A 26534-nucleotide genomic window follows, 5' to 3' on the forward strand; every position below is an offset into this window, starting at 1 on the left:
TTTACTTTAAGGTCGACTTGCGTGCCCGCTCTTTCGCTAATCTCAATTAAAATTCATCTTGGAAGTTCGGTTTTATTACGCTTTTAATTAAGAAGATTAAACTAAGACAACAAATAGTTAGTTTTACCCATTAAACTCGATAAGGTAGTGACATTTTATGTTGAACGCAAGATGGTGTCGCACGCAAGATCTGAAAAGATGTTGACGACATAATTTCAACACTTGATAGCGCATTCGTGGTTCGTGATTTCTTCACAAATTTTGAACACAGAATGTGTCACGTGGTTCCGTAGATGAAGTAGATCTTTGTACATGTACATTTTGTTTTTAAAAGAAAATAACCGTTAATTACCGAACATTTTGTCGCACGCAAGATATGACGAAATTTTCAAATCGTTTTCAAAAATGCTGTTCAAAAGTTCTGCAGTCTTTGCTGGATTACTTGAAAGACAGCAGTTTGATACACCGTTATCGCTTGACGTGTCGACATCAATTCCAGAGTTTTTGAAAAAGAAATTTAGGTAATATCTGCGATTGAAAAATGTATGCCGTGATGACGACACATCTTGCGTGCGACACCTTAAAATTCGGTTATCGAAAAAAAAAAATTCTCTCGAGATTTAGATTTGACGTTTGGTCTCGTCTGTAAAGCGATGTTTCAGGCATTCAATCAAACTAAATGCAATTCATTTGTGCTTCTTGTTATTTTTCTGTGGCATATTCAAAACACGAGGTATCACGATGTCCGTATTAAGATGGCCGGTTTTGGCGTTATTTTTGACTTTAAACAAAGATAACTTCAAAACCGTTCAATTCGGACACACGAAATTATGTCCACTATCTCTTCGCACATTCATCCACACACACACCAATTTTCAGCAGACACACGTTTTTAGAAACATTTTTATTGTAAAACAAAGTCGTCTTCTGTTCTGTGAGCACCTTTTGGCACTTAGTCATATATAGATATACACAGCATGACTGACAAACTTGAACATTCCACTCAAAAGGGTTCTTTTGGGGGGAAATGAGAGAGAAAGTAAGGGGAGTTGATGAATGGGGGGGGGGGGGGGGGTACATACACTGAGCACAAAAAGTTAAGGATATTTTTTTCAGTGGTATAGCCCAGATGTTAAACAGCAGTTTTTTGGTCAGAAATATACGTGTATTTGAAGATCAGTCTTTCTTCTGCTCAAAAATGTGTTTCTGGAATCTGAGCAATATTTGGGTATGACGTCACAGGTCCGTGACCACGCCTACCCTCAAAAATGGCGTTTTTTGACGGCATGATTCACTTTCAACCGTCTAAACAGTGACTTAAACTGAAGGATATTTTACATGTTTTACATCCGAAAGTTTATTTGATGTCTTACCAAACAGTTCATACAAATTTCGTTCAAAGCCACCGCGCAGTCAGGCTGATCCAGCGTGTAAAGTAGAGCAACCACAATCCTGAAAAACAGCAAAATATCCAGGGTTTTTATGGTGTTTTTGCTGGGTAGCCGCAGTTGATATGCAATAAATCTAACACTACAAATAGCAGCCTCTCCAAATTCACAGAACGATGACAAAGACCCTCATCTGTATATGTTCCAGTACTTAGAGCAAACAGATCCCGAGAATGGACGTTGTAACGGTTTTCCGTTAAAAAAATACAAACGTTTGTAACGTCCGAGAAACAAATTAATGTGACATACACGCAACCTGGTGTACTTTGCAAAACATGATGTAATGGCACCATGTTTTGCAAAGTATACGTATAGGTTACAACACGAGTGGTTTTTTATATGGCTTGTATTTCAGTCAAGACCCAGCGGATGAATATCATCGGGAGACACGAGCCTTTGGCGAGTGGCTCTCGATTGATATTCCCGCTGGGTCTTGACTGAAATACAAGCCATATAAAAAACCACGAGTGTTGTAATCTGTATATCCCATTCTACCATCAAACACAAAGTGTAGACTACTAGCGGCACTGTTGCGATCTGTGGAGTGTGAAACAGTGTTTTCAGCGAGACTTGGCCTTTTTGCAACCTTAAACTAAGTGACCGTCGCTGAAAAAATAAAACGAATGAGTGCATCTATAAGTACGCGGTAACACTACTTTCAGACCGTTTAAAAGCTTTAAGTAAAGGTTCATAAGTTGCAAGAAAGTAATGAAGTCGTATAGAAATCCATTTAGTTGAAGCGCACAATTCTTTTGCGTTTCAGGTCGGCGGAACGGGGAAACCGGTTTGGCCCCCATTTGGCTTACTCGACTCGATTCAGAATCGATTCCACGTTGTTTTTTTCGAACGCATTATTATACAATTAGTCTTATTGACAGAGAAGCAAATTTTAGGGAACACATATGTAGATTTAACCATTTGCTCCCTATTTGAAATGTATCTACATGTTTTGCGAGTGTGTTTGCATGAACCTAAACTGGTATGGGTGCGAGGAAAACAGGACCCAAGTCTGTCACCGCCGCTTGATTGCATTTTGAAAGAATATGACTGGATTACGGAAAAATACACACATGTTAAGTTCTTAGATACCTTCATCGCCAATGTGGACTTACTGCAGAGCCAGGCAAAAGAGTAGACTTGCTCGCAAAACACGTGAAACAGCTGATGATAGCGAAGCCCAACCGTGCCAGGTAAGGACGGTCTGACAGATTCTCAAAAGTCGTCTGCTAACGAAGCAAGGGGAGGGTACTCGTGTTTTTGTTTTGGTTCGCTAGCATCTGGTTATCTTGTAAGTTGAATGTTCGTTTTTTCCCACCTGCATTGCTTTCATAATGAAAGAAACGTTTGCTTATTGCATCTCATACATCAGATCAGTTCTGAGATTCATTTTTGCGTGCAACTGATATGGTTTTCTGAGCCGTGCAATACGATTTTGGAACTTCATACAAATGTGTCACATTGTTCGGCGCGAGGTCAAAGGTCGGGAGCAAAGTAGTTCTTCGCCCAAATCGGAATCTGCACTATCATATATTTTTTTGAGTCCATGATGTATTTATTGAGCTATAAAAATACAACATATATACCCATACTGAAGTAACAGAGACAAAGAAGGGAGGTCATGGGATATAAACTATATATATAGTGGCAGACAGAGAGTGGTACAGAGAGAGGCAGACAGAAGAGACAGAGAGAGAGAGAGACACTCACAGAGACATAATACAGCTCTTTCCGTAGCTATAGGCAGACAGAGAGTGGGACAGAGAGAGGCAGATAGAAGACACAGAAAGACACACACACACAGAGACTACAGCTCTTTCCGTAGATATAGGCAGACAGAGAGTGGGACAGAGAGAGGCAGATAGAAGAGACACAGAGAGAGAGACACTCACAGAGACATAATACAGCTCTTTCCGTAGATATTGGCAGACAGAGAACAAGAACAAGAACAAATCTTTAATTGTCTAAGGCCACAGCCCCTTACAATAGTGGTTAAAATAACAGCAATAGTATCTGCACAGTTATAAATTATAGTCACGCATAAAATTCAACAAATACATTAAGACCCTGATGACATGTCACTGAACCTGATTTATAAGGGTTCGTCTCTTCTGTAACATGAAGAACACAAATCTGCTGAAGCTGTTCATCACATTATCCTCATTACTGCCACAGAAATACACAAGTTGTTGTTGCAGCGTCTTAGAGTTCGAGATTTTCAAATACTTTGCTCGAAGGTCTTGATAAAAAGGACATAAAAATACAACATGGTGTTCATCTTCTTTATCAGCTGTACAGAGAGGACAGTTTCTTGTCGTTTGGTTTGGTGCGTACCGAAACTTGTGAGCGTTGATTTCGGATACTCCTGCGCGGAAACGAGTAAGAGCAACTCTGTACTTAATATCTTTGATTAATTCAATGTATTTCTCTTTTTCCAAGCATGTTTTGTAACAATTATAAATGTCGAAACGTTCACTGCATTCTAAAAAGGAGAACCATTCTTGACAAAAACAATCTTGTAAACGTCTTTTAAACTCTTGTAAGAAACACTTCTCATTCCCAACCATTCCGTACATCCACACAGCAGCAAAACCATTACAACATAAAAGACTCTGCACATGTGAGACCCAATTTGTGTGGCCCTTCGATGCCAAATTACATAAAGCTTTATATGCAATCTTGGAATATCTTGAATCAGGTTGCTTCAGCAGTGTAAACCAGTATTTCACACATCTGACTGCAGAGCTAATATACAGCGGATGTCTTCCCAATTCACCATACACAATGTTGTTTGGAGTTCGAATTGTCACTTTCAGAAACTTTTTACACGCAAACAGGTGGACCCTTTCCACAGAGTCATACTTTCCATATCCCCATAGCTCTGAACCATACAAGAGCATAGGGGCGATCCGTGCGTCAAACAGTTTGAAAAACACCTTTGCCGAATGGCAGCCAAGTCTGTTCAGTAATCTAACGATTTCGATCACTCCCTTTTTCGCCATGGTTGTCTTTGTTTCTACTGCAATGTTCCAGCTCAGTTGGGTGGAAAGGGTTACACCGAGATATTTAAACGAGTTCACAATCTCAAGACGATCCATTCCGTAGAACCACTTCTCTTTCTGTGCAATGTGCCCGCCCTTTCTAAAAACCATGACCTTAGTCTTTGTCAAGTTCACGTTCAGACACAGTTTATCTGCAGAGCAGCGCAGGACATTAAGCTGGTTTTGTAGGCCTACTACAGTGCTGGATAACAGCGCAATGTCGTCAGCAAAAAGCATTACAAACAGTTCTAACTCAGACGGAGATAAACGTATCCCATGTCTGCCTCGTTGTATGACATCCTGCGCCAGTTCGTTGATCAGAAACGAGAAAATTGTCGGTGAAGCTACACAACCTTGTTTAAGGCCTTGCATACATTCAAAGAAATCAGTGTATTCGTTTCCGCACCGCACGCATGCTTTCACATTTTCATACATGCTCTTTAACACCTTAAATATATTGCCTTGTATGCCTAATCGAAAAAGCACTGACCAGAGCACGGGGCGCTTAATGCTATCGTAGGCCTTACAAAAATCTATGTAGGCTACATACAGTTTGGCCTTTTGTGAAAATTGTTTCTGGACGCAAGCGTAAAGGGTAAACACATGATCAATAGTTGAGTAATTCCTCCGGAAACCAGCCTGGCTTTCATCTAAAATGTTATTATTTTCTGACCAAACAGACAGGCGGTCGTTCAGAACAGACATAAAAATTTTGCTCATCGTACTGGTGAGGGAAATTCCTCTGTAATTATCAGGGTTATCACAGTCTCCTTTTTTATGTAACGGCACAATAATGGCCTTGGACCACTCTCTTGGGTACACCCCCTTCTCGAGAATGTTGTTGAACAATTTAACTAAAAAGGGTAAAATAAGACTTTCAGACACTTTCAACATTTCATTCAACACACCATCAAACCCTGCCGCTTTACCATTTTTCAAATTTCTGATTGCTTTACTAATTTCAATTTCAGTTATTTCACTGTCAAGAATTTCGTCACTGATACCTGTATCAGGCAACTGATCGTCTTCGGGTTCACCTTCAACTGTATCGGTGTTTAAAACATCCTTAAAATGTTCGTACCATGCCTCTTTTGGTACGGAGTTGGAGTGCACCTCTTTTCTATTACATTTCCGTATTTCCTTCCAAAATTCCGTTGGTTTATCAGCAGAGAGCAATAAGTTATGAACTTGTTTTAACCTGTACTCTGTTCGCTTTGTTCGAAGAAGATCTTTATACTCCTTCCTGACTTCAGCGTACTTTTGCTTTGCTATCTCTTTTTCTTCTTTATCTTCTGTTTTAATTCTTTGGTAACTTCTCAGCAACCGTCTCGCAGATCGCTTCTTTTCCAAACATTCAATATCAAACCATGAGGACGCACTTCTACCTTCAGCGTCACCTCCGACTTTTTTGGTCATGCACTTTGCCGACTGTAACATTGCTTTGTTAAAAATCTCCAGCCCCTCGTCCATGTCTGCGCTGATGATGTCGCACGCTTCCTTTAACTTAGCTTTAAAATCGTCTGATTTAACACTTTCAATAAAATCATTCTTTTTTGCATCGTTCCACACAACTTTTGAGACACGTGCTTGTTTAGGGGCTGGCGCTGATTCACTTTCAACCCAAGCGCAAAGGGAGAGAGAGAGAGAGAGAGAGAGAGAGAGAGAGAGAGAGAGAGAGAGAGAGAGAGAGAGAGAGAGAGAGAGAGAGAGAGGGGTATTTAAATGGGTCCCCCAATTTTTAATTTCTACCCCTCATTACTTTCTCTCTCATTTCCCCCAAAAATAACCCTTTTGAGTGGAATGTTCAAGTTTGTCAGTCATGCTGTGTATAATTATATATATGTACTCCCGATATACCACCAACTCAGAAACTGATATTTTAACGCTTTATGGGCAGGTTTTTTTTTTGCAGTCTTTGGAGGTAGTGCAACTGTAAGTGTTATTTATAACTGACATGTAATGATTTTATATTGTCAGTGGTATGAGTTTTTCTGTGCCTATCTGTGTCTGGTTTGAATGTTGTGATTTTGTAGGAATAACTATGTGTGATTGAAGCTTATCGTAAAGCTTTGTGAAAGGGTAACTTTTTAATGAAGAATACATTTTTCCTCAGTGTTCATTGAAGCAAACACGTGCACTAAATGTGGCAGAATTTCATTCATCCTTTCTTTTTTGACTGCCATTTTAAAGTGCTTCTGTGCATGTTAAAAGCTCCATGTTCAGAACTGATGTTGCTGTAGAACTGCATGTAATTGGCCAGCCTTTGGTTTACACTTGGTGGTCAATATGTTGCTATGATTACTATAACAATTTTCTAAAATGTTCAGGGGGAAAAGCACCCAGACATCAAACATTCTTGCAATGTGTGGCAATAATGGCATACAATATATTGGGCAAACAGATCATTAAGGTGAGTTTAAATGTTCATAAGTCTGGTGCAAGTCAAGCTTATCTTTTATATTGAGCAACTATCTCTGTCTGTCTCAGGCTGCGCGCCCGACAGAAAAGCTGCCAGGAACCGATTCCTTGAGTGTCGCCCATTGTTCACCATTTCTGGTTCACTTAAAATTAGAGGCATGCAGAGAGGAGTTGCTGAGTGATTAAAAGTTACTAGTAATACCCGTGCTCCGCACGGGATTTTTTCTTCTTCATTAATTACAGAGTTAATTATGAATAAGCAACAACAAAAACGTGTTCAATTTGCAATGGCACGCGCGTAAAGAACAAAATGCCATACATTTATTGGGAGAGATAAAAAAAAAAGGGCACAGAGGTGGATTGGCCATGACTTGTGCAGTGACAACAGTAACATATTAAATTTAGAAGTAATTGCGACAAATTTACCCCAAAAAAGCGCTAGCACACACAGAACAAAATGTGATAAAACATCAAACCTAAGAAAAACAGCGTTCAATGTGCAATGAACTGCAAACCATTTACACAGCAGCAAACATGTGACGCTTTCTGAAATTTCGGTCAATGTAGCGATATTTTCTTTTTACCAGGCTCGGCGCTTGAATACACTTTCTTTCTTTTCTTGCGTAGCTGCTCACCATTAGTAATGCAAGAATCTACAGCTTGGTGAAGGCAGACAGTTACGAAGGAAAGGCTAAATGCGGCAAAACTAAAAAAAAGTGGCTATATTTGACACATGGGAGTGAAACAAACACATAAACACAGCATTAAATGAGCAAATAGTGTGCACAGTAAAAAAAAAAGTTTTACACATATAAAAATTTACATGGTTGCCCATATGGTCTTTGTTGATGTTCTTTGTCTCGTGACGTTATCAATATGTCGCAAAATGATTCCACAAAATTCAAAACAGGGATCAGATTTTACCCGCAACTACTGACTCGAGCAAACAGTGTGCACAGTACAAAAAAAAGTTTTACACATCAGCAAATAGGAATGAAAATGTAACCCAGTGGTAAATTTACAGTGGGTTCTGTGAACAATAACAAATAATAATGCACGGGATTTTTTCTTCTTCGTTAATACAAAGTTAATTATAAATAAGCAACAACAAAAACATGTTCAATGTGCAATGGCACGCGCGTAAAGAACAAAATGCCATACATTTATTGGGAGAGATAATAAAAAAAAGGGCACAGTGGTGGATTGGCCATGACTTGTGCAGTGACAACAGTAACATATTAAATTTAGAAGTAATTGCGACAAATTTACCCCCAAAAAGCGCTAGCACACACAGAACAAAATGTGATAAAACATCAAACCTAAGAAAAGCAGCGTTCAATATGCAATGAACTGCAAACCATTTACACAGCAGCAAACATGTGACGCTTTCTGAAATTTCGGTCAATGTAGCGATATTTTCTTTTTACCAGGCTCGGCGCTTGAATACACTTTCTTTCTTTTCTTGCGTAGCTGCTCACCATTAGTAATGCAAGAATCTACAGCTTGGTGAAGGCAGACAGTTACGAAGGAAAGGCTAAATGCGGCAAAACTAAAAAAAGTGGCTATATTAACCGAAATCTCAGAAAATATGACACATGGGAGTGAAACAAACACATAAACACAGCATTAAATGAGCAAATAGTGTGCACAGTAAAAAAAAAGTTTTACACATATAAAAATGTACATGGTTGCCCATATGGTCTTTGTTGATGTTCTTTGTCTCGTGACGTTATCAATATGTCCACAAAATTCAAAACAGGGATCAGATTTTACCCGCAACTACTGACTCGAGCAAATAGTGTGCACAGTACAAAAAAAAGTTTTACACATCAGCAAATAGGAATGAAAATGTAACCCAGTGGTAAATTTACAGTGGGTTCTGTGAACAATAACAAATCATGTAATTGGGAAAGAATAAAACAGCGTTAAATTGTGCCCTTTTTTGAGATTTCAGTCAATGAGAATTCAATCAATGTGACAAAATCATTTTGTCACGCTTCAACCAAGATGATGAATGCTAGTTAAAATGTGTAAAAGAATATATAACACCAATCATATAATTGGGAAAGAAATCTCGTCGCAGTACCCTACAGCTCGAGTCACCCACAATGAAACGTTTGCACGATTGACTGGACTTAAACAAATTAGCGGCTACATTGACATAAGTGAGGGACATAAATGTGCAAAAAAATGTGCCCAGAGAACAATAGTTGTACACATCACCATATATGTCTTAAGACGGGGAAAAAAACAGCACTAAATGGAACAAAATTTGTACACTTCAGCAAACATGCGAGTGAAAAATAAAATGTTAACCCTTACACCGGTGCAATTCTGTAACACATGTTACATAGCCACTGGTGAATTAACAGAGAGAAAAATAACAAAAAACAGTCATATAGGTTTTCGCATCAATGGGAGGTAATCGGAACTGACCAAACAGACTGAGCCAATAGCGCGACATATGTCGTGACAACCAGGTGACAGTATACGTAAAGTAGCGCGACATATGTCGCGACAACCAGCCAATGTGAAATTGGTTCTGCGTTCTGCGAACAACAAAATGTTTACACATGCATTGTGCACAGAGAACAAAAGTTTACAGATCACCATGCATATATGGCATTATGATGGTTAGGCCTGAAGAAATACATTTGCTTTTGTTTAATATTTCTCTAAAATGTGAAATTGGTTCTGCGTTCTGCGAACAACAAAATGTTTACACATGCATTGTGCACAGAGAACAGAAGTTTACAGATCACCATGCATATATGGCATTATGATGGTTAGCAGGGGCGGATCTGGGTTTTCAAAGGGGGGGGTGCAAAGTTTTTTTTTAATTTTTTTTATCTTATCAGCGAAGGCGCTTCGCGCCGAACCGATGGCGCAAAGCGCCGAGCATGCTAGGGGGGGGTCCGGGGGCATGCCCCCCCGAAATTTTTTTAAAGGAAGCAAAATTGTGCAATCTGGTGCAATCTGAGCGTGTAAAGTGCTATTTTCAGGTGATACATTTTTCTTCTTTTTTTTTCTTTTTTTTTTTTGTCCCGCTGGGGGGGGGGGGGGGTGCAATTGCACCCATTGCACCCCCCCCCCAGATCCGCCCCTGGTTAGGCCTGAATAAATACATTTGCTTTTGTTTAATATTTCTCTTGGGCTGCAAGCCAGCACAAAATAATTAAAACATTTCATTTGCCAAATCAGCGCCACCAAAACTGATAAATAGGACTAAGCATGGAGTATTCATGGCAGGGGCTCTTTTTTGTTTGTCATGCTGTGTGCCACACGCGTTGCAGTTGTCACCGTGTGTAGAGTTTAAGATGATGTGATTCCTATTCTTATAAAGACAAAGTCGATCTCCGTTACACCCCCGCAACAATTTACATGGTTGCCCATATGGTCTTTGTTGATGTTCTTTGTCTCGTGACTTTATCGATTTGTCGCAAAATGATTCCACCAAATTCAAAACAGGGATCAGATTTTACCCGCAACTACTGACTCTGAAAAGGTTGTGAAAAAATGGGTTGAATGTGAATGTTTATTCCTGAGACAATGCTTGGAGAGCTTCTCCCGATGTGACTGCGTCATCTGAAGTGGACTGGGTTGCGTTTTGTGTTGCATCAAACATGTCTGTGGATTGTGTTGAATTTTGTGTTGCGTCAATCATGTCGTCATCCATGATTTGACTGAGCGTTAGGACGTCGACAATAGGTGGTTTGATGTGTTTGTAGGAGTGCTTGTTGCTGCAGGGTTGTTTGGTGCAGCGGTGGGTGTAGGTGAACGTAGTGCAGATGAAGATTAGCTGGCTATTGCCGCAGGGTTGTTTGGTGCAGCGGTGGGTGTAGATGAACGTAGTGAAGATGAGGTGGCCGACTGGAGGCGTTGATTTTCACGCCTAAGATTGGTTAGTTGTGTGGAGTCTTTGCTCGCTTTGGTTTTTGCATCTGACAATTGGTTGATGATGGTCTGGAAAGATTGCTTTTGTTTTTGTCGAAGTCGGGGTACTGCTTCACAGGTCAAGTTGTGGTCAGCGTCTTGAAGTGAGGTCGCAGTGAGTTGGTCGTTGGGACGCCATATCTGAAGAAAATTACAAAAAATTATACCTTATACACAGGAGTATGGAACACTGAAAAAAGATTTGTTTTGGCAGGAATGACGTTTGCATGATTACGTCTACATGAACAAAATTTTCTCTTTATACGTTTGCTCATTGGTGTAAAAATCCAGCCCCCCCCCCCCCCCCCCAAAGCATTAAAGGTAAAAGCCATCGTAAAGATACGAAATGGAAATCTATAACGTCTAAAATATATAAAGATTCAAACGCATATTGTAACTAAATGACAACAGAAAATATACATGGTCCAAACACACACACACACACAATCGAGTGCACGCATCCATGCATATAAAGTCATGTACACACACACACACACCCAATAAAGGTACGTCCAATGGCACGTGTGTGTGCTGTTTTCAGGTAATAGCACCGCCCTCCCTCCCCCTCATGTATGATTTTTACGAAATGGAAATCTTTCCTTGAACCCCCCACTCATGTATTGCCTATGCCTGGGTTAGTAAACAACGAAAGAATGCAGCGTTTCTTTTTGCATCTGCATGGGTAACGCGGGTGTGACGTTTTCATCTTTCGCTTTGTAACGGTGTTGATATTTTGATTCTCGGCCTCGTTGATCTAGTATAAACTCTACACTGAACAAAAAAACACCCTTCGATTGTACTGATAAGCGACCTTGTGTACCCTACATTCATGGGGCCAAATTTGTCCAACCAATTTTTTTTTATTTAACTTGAAATTTGATTCATCCTCAAATGTTTCCCTTCTTACTCAAAGGACGTAACCACTCGGTACACGTTTTCGAAAAAAATCGATTTTGGGTGTGAAATCTATTAAATTTAACCAATTTTCTTCACATGCAAGAAAATGACATGCTTTTCGTCCATAAATAATTTCACTTCTTAATTTTACCAGGAAACATTTCAGTCTTGAGTATCGAGGGGGAAATATGTACACAGGCGAAAGATGAAATCGTGACACCGGCAGAATCCCAAACTTTGGCTTAGTACCGCACTCCCCCCCCCCCCCCCCCCCGTCCATAATGTATGGCAAGATTCCTTGAATCCCACCCCCCCACCCCCCATATGGCCTATGCCTGGGTTAGAAAACAACCAAAGAATGCAGCGTTGAAAGAGCGAAAATCCTGCAGTTCAGCCGTGGCGTGTCAAAATGGCGGGGGAAGACTGAGAAACGTGGCGAATAATGTTGCAAATTCTCTATAGTATAACCCCTGTGGTAGAATACAGCAAGGTTAGGAACACTTTAAGAAAGTTTTACAGACTGATAAATGGGATTTACCTGTAGAGCCAGTTGTAGGATCCAACAGCAGATTTGACAGTTGCCCCGATTCAAAGCTGGGGGAGGAGCGGCAACATTCGCTTTGCCTTTGGTTCTGACTAAAGACTGCGCGACCGCACGCGACCGCCGACTGGAGGCGTTGATTTTCACGCCTAAGAAGATTGGTTAGTTGTGTGAAGTCTTTGCTCGCTTTGGTTTTTGCATCTGACAATTGGTTGATAATGGTCTGGAAAGATTGCTTTTGTTTTTGTCGAAGTCGGGGTACTGCTTCACAGGCCAAGTTGTGGTCAGCGTCTTGAAGTGAGGTCGCAGTGAGTTGGTCGTTGGGACGCCATATCTGAAGAAAATGAAATTTTTTTTATACCTTATACACAGGAGTATGCAACACTGGAAAAAGATTTGTTTTGGCAGGAATGACGTTTGCATGATTACGAGTACATGAACAAAATTTTCTCTTTATACGTTTGCTCATTGGTGTAAAAAATACAGCCCCCCCCCCCCCCAAATGATCACACACACACAGTGATGAAAGTGCGCATCTCTTCCCAGCCTTGCAGCGCTTTGAAAGTTGGAAGCATTAAGCATTAAAGGTAAAAGCCATCGTGAAGATATGAACAAAAAGTAAGACGTCTAAAATATATAATGATTCAAACGCATAGTATAACATAAGTAAATAACAGAAAATATACATGGTTCAAACACACACACACACACACACAATCGAGTGCACGCATCCATGAACACACACACAGACAAACACACACACAATAAATGTACGTCCAATGGAACGTGTGCGCGTGTGTGTGGATGCTGTTTTCAGGTAATAGAACCCCCCACATGTATGGCCTATGCCATGGGTTAGAGAAGTAGAACAAGTCGCGTAAGGCGAAAATACAATATTTAGTCAAGTAGCTGTCGAACTCACAGAATGAAACTGAACGCAATGCCATTTTTCAGCAAGACCGTGGCAAAGGCAGTGAAATTGACAAGAAGAGCGGGGTAGTAGTTGCGCTAAGAAGGATAGCACGCTTTTCTGTACCTCTCTTTGTTTTAACTTTCTGAGCGTGTTTTTAATCCAAACATATCATATCTATATGTTTTTTGGAATCAGGAACCGACAAGGAATAAGATGAAAGTGTTTTTAAATTGATTTCGACAATTTAATTTTGATAATAATTTTTATATATTTAATTTTCAGAGCTTGTTTTTAATCCGAATATAACATATTTATATGTTTTTGGAATCAGCAAATGATGGAGAATAAGATAAACGTAAATTTGGATCGTTTTATAAATTTTTATTTTTTTTTACAATTTTCCGATTTTTAATGACCAAAGTCATTAATTAATTTTTAAGCCACCAAGCTGAAATGCAATACCGAAGTCCGGGCTTTGTCGAAGATTACTTGACCAAAATTTCAACCAATTTGGTTGAAAAATGAGGGCGTGACAGTGCCGCCTCAACTTTCACGAAAAGCCGGATATGACGTCATCAAAGACATTTATAAAAAAAATGAAAAAAACGTTCGGGGATTTCATACCCAGGAACTCTCATGTCAAATTTCATTAAGGTCGGTCCAGTAGTTTAGTCTGAATCGCTCTACACACACACACACACACACGCACAGACACACAATCATACACCACGACCCTCGTTTCGATTCCCCCTCGATGTTAAAATATTTAGTCAAAACTTGACTAAATATAAAAATCAAGATTCGTTCACCCCCCCCCCCCCCTCCCCCCCCCCACATGTAATGCGCCATGGGTCATAGATTTTTACGAAATGGAAATCTAAAACGTCCAAAATATATAATGATTCAAACGCATATTCAGACCTGGGAACCCCTGTTTTGCACTTTGACTATTCTCTGTTTCTCAAACAAACTTGGTGTATTATCAAAAAAATGAGCGTACTCCACACAGCGTTTGCACATCCATGATTAAAACATGCCTCATGCGCGTCAAAATGGCGGGGGGAGACTGCAAATTCTCTATCTCTATAGTATAACCCCTGTGGCAGAATACAGCAAGGTTAGGAACACTTTAAGAAAGTTTTACAGACTGATAAATGGGATTTACCTGTAGAGCCAGTTGATGCGACAGCAGATTGACAGCTGCCTCGATTCAAAGCTGGGCAGAAGCAAGCGGTCCGAATGTTGCCACGCTTTAGGTCTGACTAAAGACTGCGCGACCGCACGCGACTATACAAACAAACAAAATAAAATACAGCAGGAATGACGTTTGCATGAATCCATGATTACGTCTACATGAACAACAGTGATAAAAGTGCGCATCTCTTCCCAGCCGTGCAGCGCTTTGAAAGTTGGAAGCATTAAAATTTAAACGGGTAAAAGCCATCGTGAAGATACGAAAAAAAAGTATGACGTCTAAAATACATAATGATTCAAACGCATAGTATAACATATGTAATTGACAACAGAAAATATATACATGGTTCACACACACACACAATCGAGTGCACACATTTAAAGTCATGTACACACACACACATACATGGCATCAAGCTATACACAATGATACATATGGAAAACGTACAATGAACATGAACATGGCAAGTAATTCACACCGTTACCTATTATAAAATTGACGATATATATATACCACTCACTTGCTATTCGCCTAAAAACTTGCAGTGTGCTGTGACACATATAAGAAACCAGAAGAAAAAAGGACTTTACTTTGGCGAAAAGAGCATATGCTGCTTATTTTTGTACATAACTGCTATAACTGTATTTTTTCCGAACACTTACATGTAAAAAACATAGAGATATATCTTACCATTTCACTAAGACAGCCAAAATAACGGTCAAATTAAGGGGAGATCATGATGACGTACATGTCTATGGTTGCACCGGGGGAAAATATTTAGTCGCTGGAACCTATAAGGTTATACGGCGACTTATCAGATGATAATGTTTCGAACTTATCTTTTAAAAATTAAGTAAACAAATCTATGGAATATTTTGGAGTTCCATTAACAGATAAACAGATCTATCTATCTTCTTATTATTTTAGGTTCGTCTGGGGTAGAGAAATAAAACACACAGCTAGGTTCGTCTGAGGTGCGGTCGCGTAGTGTTTAGTCAAACCGTTCGCTTTCGGCCAATGGGATAGCTGGGATATTCTGTCTGCTACGACATTTCACGTTAAAAAGGCCTCAAAAAGCCATTTCGCTTTCGAAGTCGTCAATCTAACCCAGCCTATCGTCTTCATCGCGATCCGTTCCTACGGGAAAACCGAGGGACAGGGTCCAAACCGGCGGGGTTTGGTAGGAGATACGTCCACACGGCGAAAAAGGCCACGCGTATTATAATATAGATGGATTCTTTAAAAAGATGTACGTTTGAGGGTAAGACACTGTCACAGTTTGGAAACAGTGGTTTTTGGCTCACGTAAGTGTAGCCTATGCGATCGTAACTGTGTCTGTCTGTGCGTGCGTGCGTATGTGCGTATGTGCGTATGTGCGTGCGTGCGTGTGTATGTCTGTGGTAGAAACTTTAACATTTCGTCATTTGAAGACGTCACATTATGGCGTAAGAGGGTTAGACGTCACGAGAAGGAATGTCTCGGTCATTGTTATTTTGAGCGGGCCGAGACTATTTGGCAGTCGTGTCTGTAAGTCGGCTACATGCAGACAGACAGATCTAGATCTAGTGTCTCTCTTTCTTGTACAGTGTCACCTATGCTTACTGTGTGTGTGTGTGTGTGTGTATGTGTGACGGAGTGATTGAGTTTGTGTTACTGTTTGTCGATTTCTTACGTGAGCCTTGAAGGCTTCGCCTCTTGTTTCCTTCATGGTTATAATAAACTGCAGCATGTGTGTTCAATTTCTAAAGATGCATTATTACCACAGTGGTAATTTTAAGACATCAACAAATCTGAGAAAATCGGGTCTTTAAAAGGAAGGAGTCTTAAAACTTTGAATGGGGGTAAATGTACAGACGTTATGAACGGAAAGTGTGAGAAAACAAGGTCTTAAAAAGGCGGGAGTCTTAAATGGGGGGTCATAAAAGGGGGGCGACACTGTATTATACATGCCATGGACATCGTGATGATTTTACAGATAAATACAAGGACAATTGAAGCAATTTGCAGCCCAGTGTCTAATTATCTTATTATCTTCTGTCTATTTTGATCATTGCATCTTTGCTACAGAAACTCATGGTTACAATTTGACCAAAAGTCAATTATTATCAATAAACAAAACAACATGCGCACACACAAACATAATCCTTTGTCAAGAGCGATGTCGGTTTTTATTCCATGTAGATCTCAAAACCACAGGCACACATTCTCTCTGAACAATTCAAATGTGCTTAACATGAAACTAGTCATGGAATTCTGCGTTTCAATATATATATAAAAGATGCTTGGTATTGGCCCAATAATCGAATGTGCATTTATATGTGCGCGTGTGTTACTTGACCGGACACTCTGCTATTCGTCCGATGGATTGAAAGTGTTGGTAGTCATTTAGTAACTTTTGAGTGCAATCATGTCTCTTAAAATGAACTTTTAAGATATTCTAACCTTAGGTGTACAACACAGTTTACGCTGAGCATTTTTAATTCATTGTAAGTTTAATAACGGAAAGGGGAGACGAGAGAGGGTATACAAGGAAGATAGTTAGTTAGTTAGTGTGTGTGTGTGTGTGTGTATGTGTGTGTGTGTGTGTGTGTGTGTGTGTGTGCGGACGAGCCTGCGTGCTTGTGCGTGTGTAAATGTGGGTGCCTGTATGCATGAGTGATTGCAAAGAATGTTGTGGATCTTTTTAGTGGAGTTTTAAACTGGTAGTGATTGAGATGTTATTTATGTTTTAAACCGCCTGACACTGCGAGGCGATTTTCCTTGTTTTTTTATGAGGGCATTAAAATCTTTGAGTCTTGAGTCTTGAGATGTAACTCCCAAGTATCCCAATACGTACACGTAACTATACCGAGACCAGAAATTGAAATGAGGAGAAATATTAGTACCGTAAACTGCCTTTTAAGTGTTCATCCCCCTTATGCACAGATTTTTCTTAAAGTAGGGGTTCGGGCGTTTACTAGGTACTGTGCCTGTGCCGGATCAGTTCCTCGTTAGAAATGGTGATATTTGATATTTTGGTATGAACATTGTAATAGGATATGTTTCCGTGCACAAATAGTCACCGTGTGGGTATCTTTCGCTTGATATGCAAGGGCCTAAACAGAATAAAAACACTGAAAACCTAACAAAAACATTCATTCAGTGAGAATGTATGTACACACATCCTGAAAAACACACAATGAATAGTCATTCAGTCAGTCATTGATACTGATCCAAGCCATTGTTTGTTTGTTTGTTTGTTTATTTGTTGCTTAACGTCCAGCCGACTACGCAGAGCCATATCAGGACGAGGAAGGGGGGGATGAAGGGGGCCACTTGTCAAGCGATTCCTGTTTACAAATGCACTAACCCATTACTTGTGTACCAGCAGGCTTTAGTAAAACTAAATTAATACCTACTGGAAGATTACCAGTTTCCAGTATGTTAAAATAGGCTTAACCTATCTACTGCTGGACTTACATCAGAACACTAACAGATTAAACTATACATGAATCGCGAGACAAGCGGCAAGAGAAGAGATTTTTGGAAAAAAATACAGGTGAATGAGCAAGAAGGCAGAAAAAAGAAAAGAATTCATGAAGAAAAAGAGAGCATGACAGGAAAGAGGAACCAAAAATCTACCTAACAGCAAACTAGAAAGCTCCTGCGGTTCCAAAAACAGGAGGGGCCTTTAATTTCATAACCGCAGTGCCCCACTGCGGGAATCCAAGCCATTGATGTGGCGAAGAAAGGGGTAAGATTGCTTTAGAGAGCTAAAATCTTTCAGAGGGAAATGGTGTAATCAAACACTGGTCGTTTCACATGCTCCCTTTAAATCACTCAAAGCAGACTTCTTCAACTTCAGAAGACCCTCCCTCATCTTCATCTTTTTTTCGCGGGGCTATCCAGATACTCCAGTGACGAGAGTATGAAATAAACATAGCTGTCTTTCAGTATTCCCTAGAATGAAAATGTCTCTACAGGGTGCAGAACTGTACACATTATAAACAACACACCTACACACACACACACACACACACACACACATACACACACACAGACACACACACACAATATATGTTGACAACACTGATCCAAATGTTGGGGATGGGCGCTTACAAGGTAGTTTACAGTACATCAACAAAGCAAACAAGAGGCGAAGCCTTCAAGGCTCACGTAAGAAATCGACAAACAGTAACACAAACTCAATCACTCCGTCACACATACACACACACAGTACACACACACACACACACACACACACACACACACACACACACACACACACACACACACACACACACACACACACACACACAGAAAGAGCATAGGTGAAACTGTGCAAGAAAGCGAGACACTAGATCTAGATCTGTCTGTCTGCATGTAGCCTACTTACATGGACACGACTGCCAAATAGTCTCGGCCCGCTCAAAATAACAATCACCGAGACTTTCAGTAATTCCATCGCGTGACGTCTAACCCTCGTACGTCATAATGTGACGTCAATGTAATATGACGTCTTCAAATGTTAAAGTTTCTACCACAGACATACACACATACATACGCACGCACGCACGCACAGACAGACAAAAGTTATCATCGCATAGGCTACACTTACGTGAGCCAAAAACAATGTGCTTTGAGAGATGAAGCATGAAAAAATACAGAATGATGCCAAATACAGAGTATGGGTAAACCAACCCATACAGAAACGCACTTCGTTTAACACCACAATGTACTTCAATACAGGCGACAAGGAAGAAAGTCAGTGTACTGGCCAGTTGGATCTAAAATGGCATTCCTATGAGCCATACACAGCAACTGCACATGGCGACTCATACAGTCACACCTTCACCCAAATAGCCAATATCTTTCCACAATGCAAGTTGTCTGAATGCTGCGTATCGTTTGGCTTTATTGATATTTCCCTCCTCTTCTTCTTCCAGGACGAGGGCATCGTCAATCTCTTCTTTGTGTGTGGGCCAGTGGGAGCCTGCTGTCATCAAGCGCCAGTGCCTCCAAGTCCTGGAGCATGAACAGAAAATCACCCATTTTCACGTGTTCACGCTTTGCTTGGGTATCATTACAGTTAGGATTCTTACTCAAGTAAACGTCTAAATCATTCAGTTTATTACACAAATCTGCAACTTCATTTCTCCTTTGACACTGTTTATTTTTGCTATAATTAATGGTAAACTCTCTAATTTTAACTTTTAACATTTCCCAATCCAGTTGACAATCCAATTCTTCGCTACAAAATCCTTCAATAAAAATATTCATTTCATTAACATAATCAATATCTTCCAACATCAAATTATTAAACTTCCAATAACCTTTGCCTCGTACAATCTCACTTACTTTCAATCGAACCAGGCACCCTCTATGGTCTGAAAAAGGAACACTGACAATGCCACAATCAAAGTTCAAATCAAAAATACCGGAGCTAACCAAAATGTAATCAAGTCGTCTGGCAATAAACGGAGTCTTTCTTGACCAGGTAAATTCCTTTGTATCCGGGTTGAAAAACCTCCAGACATCATACAAATCACATGTGTTAACCACATCATTAAATTTGGCAACGTTATCCCCAGAATGATTCTCGCCAGCTATAACATCCATTTCATTATTCAACACGCAGTTAAAATCACCACATACCAGGGCCGGACCAAATGAGTTGTAAGGGGGGGGGGGGTTCCTCCTTTTTTGGGGGGGCAAATCAGCGAAGTGGCGAAGCCACAAGCGCGCTCCTGCTTCAGGCGCGCGAACTAGGGGGGTCCGGGGGCATGCTCCCCCGGAAAATTTTTGAAAAACGGTTAAAATCTGTGCAATCTGGTGCATTCTGGGCCTTGTTTTGAGGGTTAAGAGCAGCATTGTTTTGGTGCTAAAACTAGTAAAAAAAAAAACCCACTCAAAGCAAGGTACATGCTTTTTCCAGGGGGGGGGGGGGGGGGGTCCGGAACCCCTGGAACCCCCCCCCCCCTGGGTCCGGCCCTGCATACTATGATCTCATCGCATTCAAAACTTAATTTTTTCCGTCAACTCATCCAAAAACTTAACTTTTTCTTTTGTTTCGTTAGGTGCATACACATTTACAATTGCAACTGATTTATTTTTTATTCTAATACATGTCGCTAAGATTCTCTTTGACGAGAACAATACAGAGACATCTTCACTAACATTCTTTCCAAACAAAATCATTTGACCGGCGCTGTGCGATGTCCCTTCATGGAACACGAAACCATTCTTCCATTCTTTCATCCACTCGTCCGACACACTTCCCGTTATGTAAGTCTCCTGTAAACATATTACATCGTATTTCTTTTGTTTAAGAAAAGTAAACACCGATTTTCTTTTCATCTTTGATCTGATCCCTCTAACATTTAGAGAGAAAACGTTCAATGAAGACGCGGCCATAAGGAAAGTCCGTGGGCAATAACGGGGTCGTTATCCGTGTGGCACGTGGGGTATGTGCGATTATTTGTTGGCATACCTGCCCTGCTTTCCAGCTGTGTCACTGGACTGCGGGGAATCCCCGCCCTCACGTGACAGCTTGGGAGTGGCCGATCGCTGTCTCGGTTGAAAGTCAAGAGTGGTTTGCTTGTCTCTCGCTTGTCTGTCTTTGTCTTTGTTGCCTTTACCTTTACCTTTACCGTTCTTTTTGGCGTTCGATGAAGCTGCGGGAAGGGGTGTCGAAAGGAGAAGGGCTGGAGTCGAGGAAGCGATGGGGGGAGGGAGGATGGTTTTCAGAAACATGGCTGAAGAGCACCATTAGTGACGACCATGTAGCAGCCGACGGTTTCAGTCTCTACAGAGGAGACAGGTCTAACGAATCGGGCAAAAAGAAAGGGGGCGGTGTCTGCGTCTACATCAACAAGCAGTGGTGCAACCCAAACAACTCAGCAGTCAAGTAGACACAGTGCACTCCCGACGCTGAAATTATCACAGTGAGTGCACGGCCGTACTACTTGCCCAGAGAATTTACCAAAGTAATGGTTTCTGTCGTGTACGTTCCACCTTCTGCAAATGCTGCCGCTGCTGCTGACATCATCACCAGTCATGTGCACAACCTCGAAACAAGTGCTCCTGATGCGCTTAATATCATCACAGGAGACTTCAATCACTGTGATTTGAAGAAGTCACTTGGTCCCAAGTTTGAACAACACATTACCTGTACTACACACGGTGATCGCACGCTAGATTTGCTTTACTCGAATGTGCGTGGGGCTTACAACTGCCGCAAGTTGCTCCCCTTAGGCAAATCCGATCACTGTCTAGTGCATTTGATCCCGAAGTACATGCCTCTAGTGCAAAGAGTACCACCAGTTAAGAAGACAGTGTGTGTGTGGTCTGATGACGCGACTGATGCTCTGAGGGGGGCTTTGGATTGTACTGACTGGAGTGTGTTCACTGAAACGTCTGCTGATATTGATGAACTCACTGATGTTGTAACGGATTATATTTCGTTTTGTGAGGAAGTGGCCATCCCAAAAAAGACTGTGAAGGTGTACGCGAACAATAAACCATGGATTACTAAGGACATCAAGGCTGTCATAAATGAGAAGAAAATGAACTTTCAGGACAAAGAAAAACGAAAGAACATACAGAAGAAGCTGAATACTGTGATACAGGAAGGGAAGAGACAATATAAAGAGAAAATAGAAGAAAATTTCAAGGACAACAATATGAAGAGGGTGTGGGAGGGTATGAAGATGATGAGTGGGTACACGGGTAAGAAGGGTAGTGGCAAGGGTGGCTCTGTTCCAAGTGACTATGATGTGAACGATCTCAATGCGTTTTACAAACGGTTTGACAGGCATGATTTCAGCCAGACCAGGACTGAACTGACCGATCGACTCGTGAACACTCCTATGAATGAGCAGGGCGAAATCATGTCTGTGACTGAGGAGGATGTTGTGAAACAGCTCAAGAAGTCTAATGCTAAGAAGGCAGCAGGCCCGGATGGTATATTACACCAAAAGTCCTACATTTTTGTGCTGAGCAGCTTTGCTCAATTCTCACTGTGATTTTCAACATGTCTCTGTCACAGTCAAAAATCCCATCCCTTTGGAAAACATCTTGCATCGTCCCAGTTCCAAAGAAAACCCCGGTCAAAGTGATGAACGACCTGCGACCTGTAGCATTGACTTCTGCTGTCATGAAGGTTCTTGAGCGACTAGTATTAGTGAAGCTTCAGGTGCTTACCGCGGAGTTTATGGATCCGTGGCAGTTTGCCTATAGAAAGGGTAGAAGTGTTGAGGATGCCGTTTTACATGTGTTGCACAGTATCTATTCTCATCTGGATAAACCTGGAGCATGTGTTAGACTGATGTTTTTTGACTTTTCTAGCGCGTTCAATACGATACAGCCTCACCTTCTTGCTGAAAAGCTACTGAAGATGAAAATTAGCGTTCCAACTGTATTGTGGGTCACAGACTATCTGACCAACCGACCCCAGTTTGTTAGGGCTGGTACAGTACCATCTAATGGCCCGAACACAAACACCGGTGCTCCGCAGACCGCGCTATCTAGTGTACTGAATACCAACACAGGAGCTCCGCAGGGAACAGTATTGTCACCTTTTCTGTTCTCCCTGTATACTGCTGACTGCAGGAGTTCTCACGGGTCGTGCTTCATCGACAAATTTGCTGACGATACTGGACTTACAGGACAGATTACTGACGACAATGACACACACTACAGACAAGAAGTTAGCAGCTTTGTGGACTGGTGCGACGAGAATTACCTGGACTTGAACACAGGAAAAACTAAAGAAATGATTTTTGACACTAGAAGAAACAAGTCGCGTAAGGCGAAAATACAATATTTAGTCAAGTAGCTGTCGAACTCACAGAATGAAACTGAACGCAATGCCATTTTTCAGCAAGACCGTATACTCGTAGCATCGTCAGTCCACCGCTCATGGCAAAGGCAGTGAAAGTGACAAGAAGAGCGGGGTAGTAGTTGCGCTAAGAAGGATAGCACGCTTTTCTGTACCTCTCTTTGTTTTAACTTTCTGAGCGTGTTTTTAATCCAAACATATCATATCTATATGTTTTTGGAATCAGGAACCGACAAGGAATAAGATGAAAGTGTTTTTAAATTGATTTCGAAAAAAAAATTTGATAATAATTTTTATATATTTAATTTTCAGAGCTTGTTTTTAATCCGAATATAACATATTTATATGTTTTTGGAATCAGCAAATGATGGAGAATAAGATAAACGTAAATTTGGATCGTTTTATAAATTTTTATTTTTTTTTACAATTTTCAGATTTTTAATGACCAAAGTCATTAATTAATTTTTAAGCCACCAAGCTGAAATGCAATACCGAAGTCCGGGCTTCGTCGAAGATTACTTGACCAAAATTTCAACCAATTTGGTTGAAAAATGAGGGCGTGACAGTGCCGCCTCAACTTTCACGAAAAGCCGGATATGACGTCATCAAAGACATTTATAAAAAAAATGAAAAAAACGTTCGGGGATTTCATACCCAGGAACTCTCATGTCAAATTTCATAAAGATCGGTCCAGTAGTTTAGTCTGAATCGCTCTACACACACACACACACACACACACACGCACAGACAGACACACATACACCACGACCCTCGTTTCGATTCCCCCTCGATGTTAAAATATTTAGTCAAAACTTGACTAAATATAAAAAGGTAGCACACAAGCCTATCGTGATAGCTGGTGTTGAAGTCGAACAGGTTGAAAGCTATCGCTACCTAGGTGTAGTGATCGACAACAAGCTGTCTTGGCATGCCAACACTGACCAAATCTTGAAGAAAGCGCACACGCGCATGTACTGTCTAAGGAAGCTTAGATCGTTCTCTGTTCGTAATGACATCCTGCAAATGTTCTATCTGTCCACTGTTGGTAGCGTGTTGACATATGCATGTGTGTGCTGGGGGGGTAACCTTAGTAAACAGGATAGTGACAGGCTAGAAAAGCTAGTCAAGAAGGCTGGATCTGTTGTAGGCAGGAAGCAAGAGACCATTGAATCAGTTTGCCAGAGACGACTGACTGACCGACTGACCTCAATTTTGGCTGACGAGACACACCCACTGAAACCTGAATTTGACTCTCGACGCATTGACAGGAGTGGTAGACTGAGGGCTATGGTTGCTAGAACGTCACGTTTCCGCAATTCTTTTGTTCCCAGAGCTATCCATGCTTTCAACCAATCACATGTTAGAGGCCTCTATCATGTTTCTCTGTCATAATTATTACTGTACTCTGTTGCTGGGTTATCTGTAATGTATGTATTTTTAGTAACTGTATTACCGTAGCCCAAATGTGCGGTGTTCTAGTCGACATGTGGTGCTTTGTAAACCTTGTGTGTGCGTGGATGTGGAGGTGGACTCTTGGACGTCTTTTTGTTATTGGAATTATGGTTTTTGTTAATTTGTATTGCTGTTGCTGTTGTTGTGTGAGTGAGTTGTGAGTTGGCAGACTTGACTTGACGGATGACTGTTTGCGTTAGTGAGACTGTGTTTAGTATGCATTCTTATTCTTTTGATTGGAAATGAGTATTGTTACAACATAATTTCCATATGGATTAATAAATTTGAGTTGAGTTGAGTTGAGTTGAGTTGAGTCCTCGAACTTCTCGCTTTCGGCGTCGCTGCCACGCTCGTCGTCGTCGTTGTCGTCATCGTTGTCGTCATCGTGGTCGTCGTCAGCCAGTTGAGCGTGGGGGGGAGGGTGGTCGACCGCTCCTAGTCCGGTAGGACGGTCCCATACTGACTCCATGGCGACGGCCTGGCAGTCAGGGTCTCCCCTCTTGTGGCCACTGACGCGGCATGCTGAGCAGGTGACGTCACTGGTGCACTCGAAGGCACGGTGGCCGGGTCTCAGGCATCGGCGACACGTCAACGTACTCGGGTCGACCTTGGGTTGTTCCCTGTGATAAATCTTGGCAGTGAAGCCCCCCACCTTCAGCGACTTTTCCAGCGGAGTGGATGGCACGCTGATGAAGAGGAAGCGTCTCCCAGTGATGAACCGGGTGAGCTTCCCGTCTCTGTCTCGTGTTTTCTCCATGATGGTGTTAGAGCGAAGGGTAGATCCAACTCTGACAAGCGCCGATTCTATGTCAGCATTCGCTACCGAGATCGGTATGTCTGACACCCAAACCTTGGTAGCAGGGCTGTCCTGACCGTTCGACCCATGTAGAATGAAGGGGTTCTTATCGTAGGTAGTAACGGTTATCCCACGCAAAGAGATGCTGTTGAGAAGTAGGGCTGTGCGAGCGCCTCGTGTTGTGGGGTAAATCCGCCATAAACCACGGATCTGCTGCGCCCCGGTGATAGTCTCTGAAAAAAAAAGACACTTGATTCAGATTCAAACTTCGAATAGGGTTGAAAAACATGAACCAAAATGCAAGAAAAAGTGTGAAAATGTGACCCTCCACCACGAAATGAGCCGCATGTCACCTCGCGCGGTTCTGCGCTAGGCTTAATATAAGTTCGGGGAGTGTCTTGTAACAGTGTGGGGGTCACCTTAGTCACAGGCTTATAACTCAAACAGTTTTCGCTCGTTTCTAAAACGGTTTTCACCACTCTTTATGAAAATGTAAAAATATGAAAATCATGCAAAGGTGACATGCGACTCATTCCGTGGTGGAGGGTCACAAATAAAGAGTTACAGAAGAGTGTTTGTAATCTATTCATCTATGTATTGGAGTGCAGGTGTGCGTAAAAAAAAGGGGGGGGTGGTATACCTGTGGGCATAGACTTTCCAGAATGTTGGCATTCTGACACACTGATTAGTGTAAAAATGTGTTCCAGTGCTACTGGTGAGCAAAAGTGCCAGTTACACATCTTTAGCTACTTGGACTGAATGCCCAGTTTACTCATGCATTGTACAGTGAACCCCTAAGTTTGCCCCCCCCCCCCCCACACACACACACTTTTATTTGTTAACATTTGTCAATTAAGACATTACTTTCTAAGATATAACCTCCATTCTAAGACATTCTGCTTTTCTTTAATTACGTTTGTTGTATATCTTAAAAGAAGGGCGCCACTGTATCTCTAATTGTCTTATTTACAAGTGGTATTGAAGCAGCATCTGTCAAGTGCTAACCCGCAAAAAGGCCAGTTTGATATATTATTCAATACTGATGTTTCAAGCAGAAATGCTGTGTGACATGTGGTTGGAAAATG

The 26534-nt window shown here is 41.3% G+C and overlaps 1 protein-coding gene and 1 long non-coding RNA gene across 2 annotated transcripts in view; one reads left to right on the forward strand and one right to left on the reverse strand.

Moving 5' to 3' along the window:
* Positions 1-26534, forward strand: part of LOC138949998 (uncharacterized) — a 114424-nt gene that overhangs the window by 77491 nt on the left and 10399 nt on the right. The window lies entirely within an intron of this gene.
* On the reverse strand, positions 10841-14697 carry LOC138951058 (uncharacterized). Its single transcript, XR_011450962.1, has 3 exons — positions 14354-14697; positions 12273-12609; positions 10841-10978 (listed from the first exon to the last, which is right to left on the reverse strand). It is a non-coding gene; the product is annotated as an uncharacterized lncRNA (long non-coding RNA).

Source organism: Littorina saxatilis, linkage group LG16, assembly GCF_037325665.1.
Source record: "Littorina saxatilis isolate snail1 linkage group LG16, US_GU_Lsax_2.0, whole genome shotgun sequence".
Taxonomy (NCBI): domain Eukaryota; kingdom Metazoa; phylum Mollusca; class Gastropoda; order Littorinimorpha; family Littorinidae; genus Littorina; species Littorina saxatilis.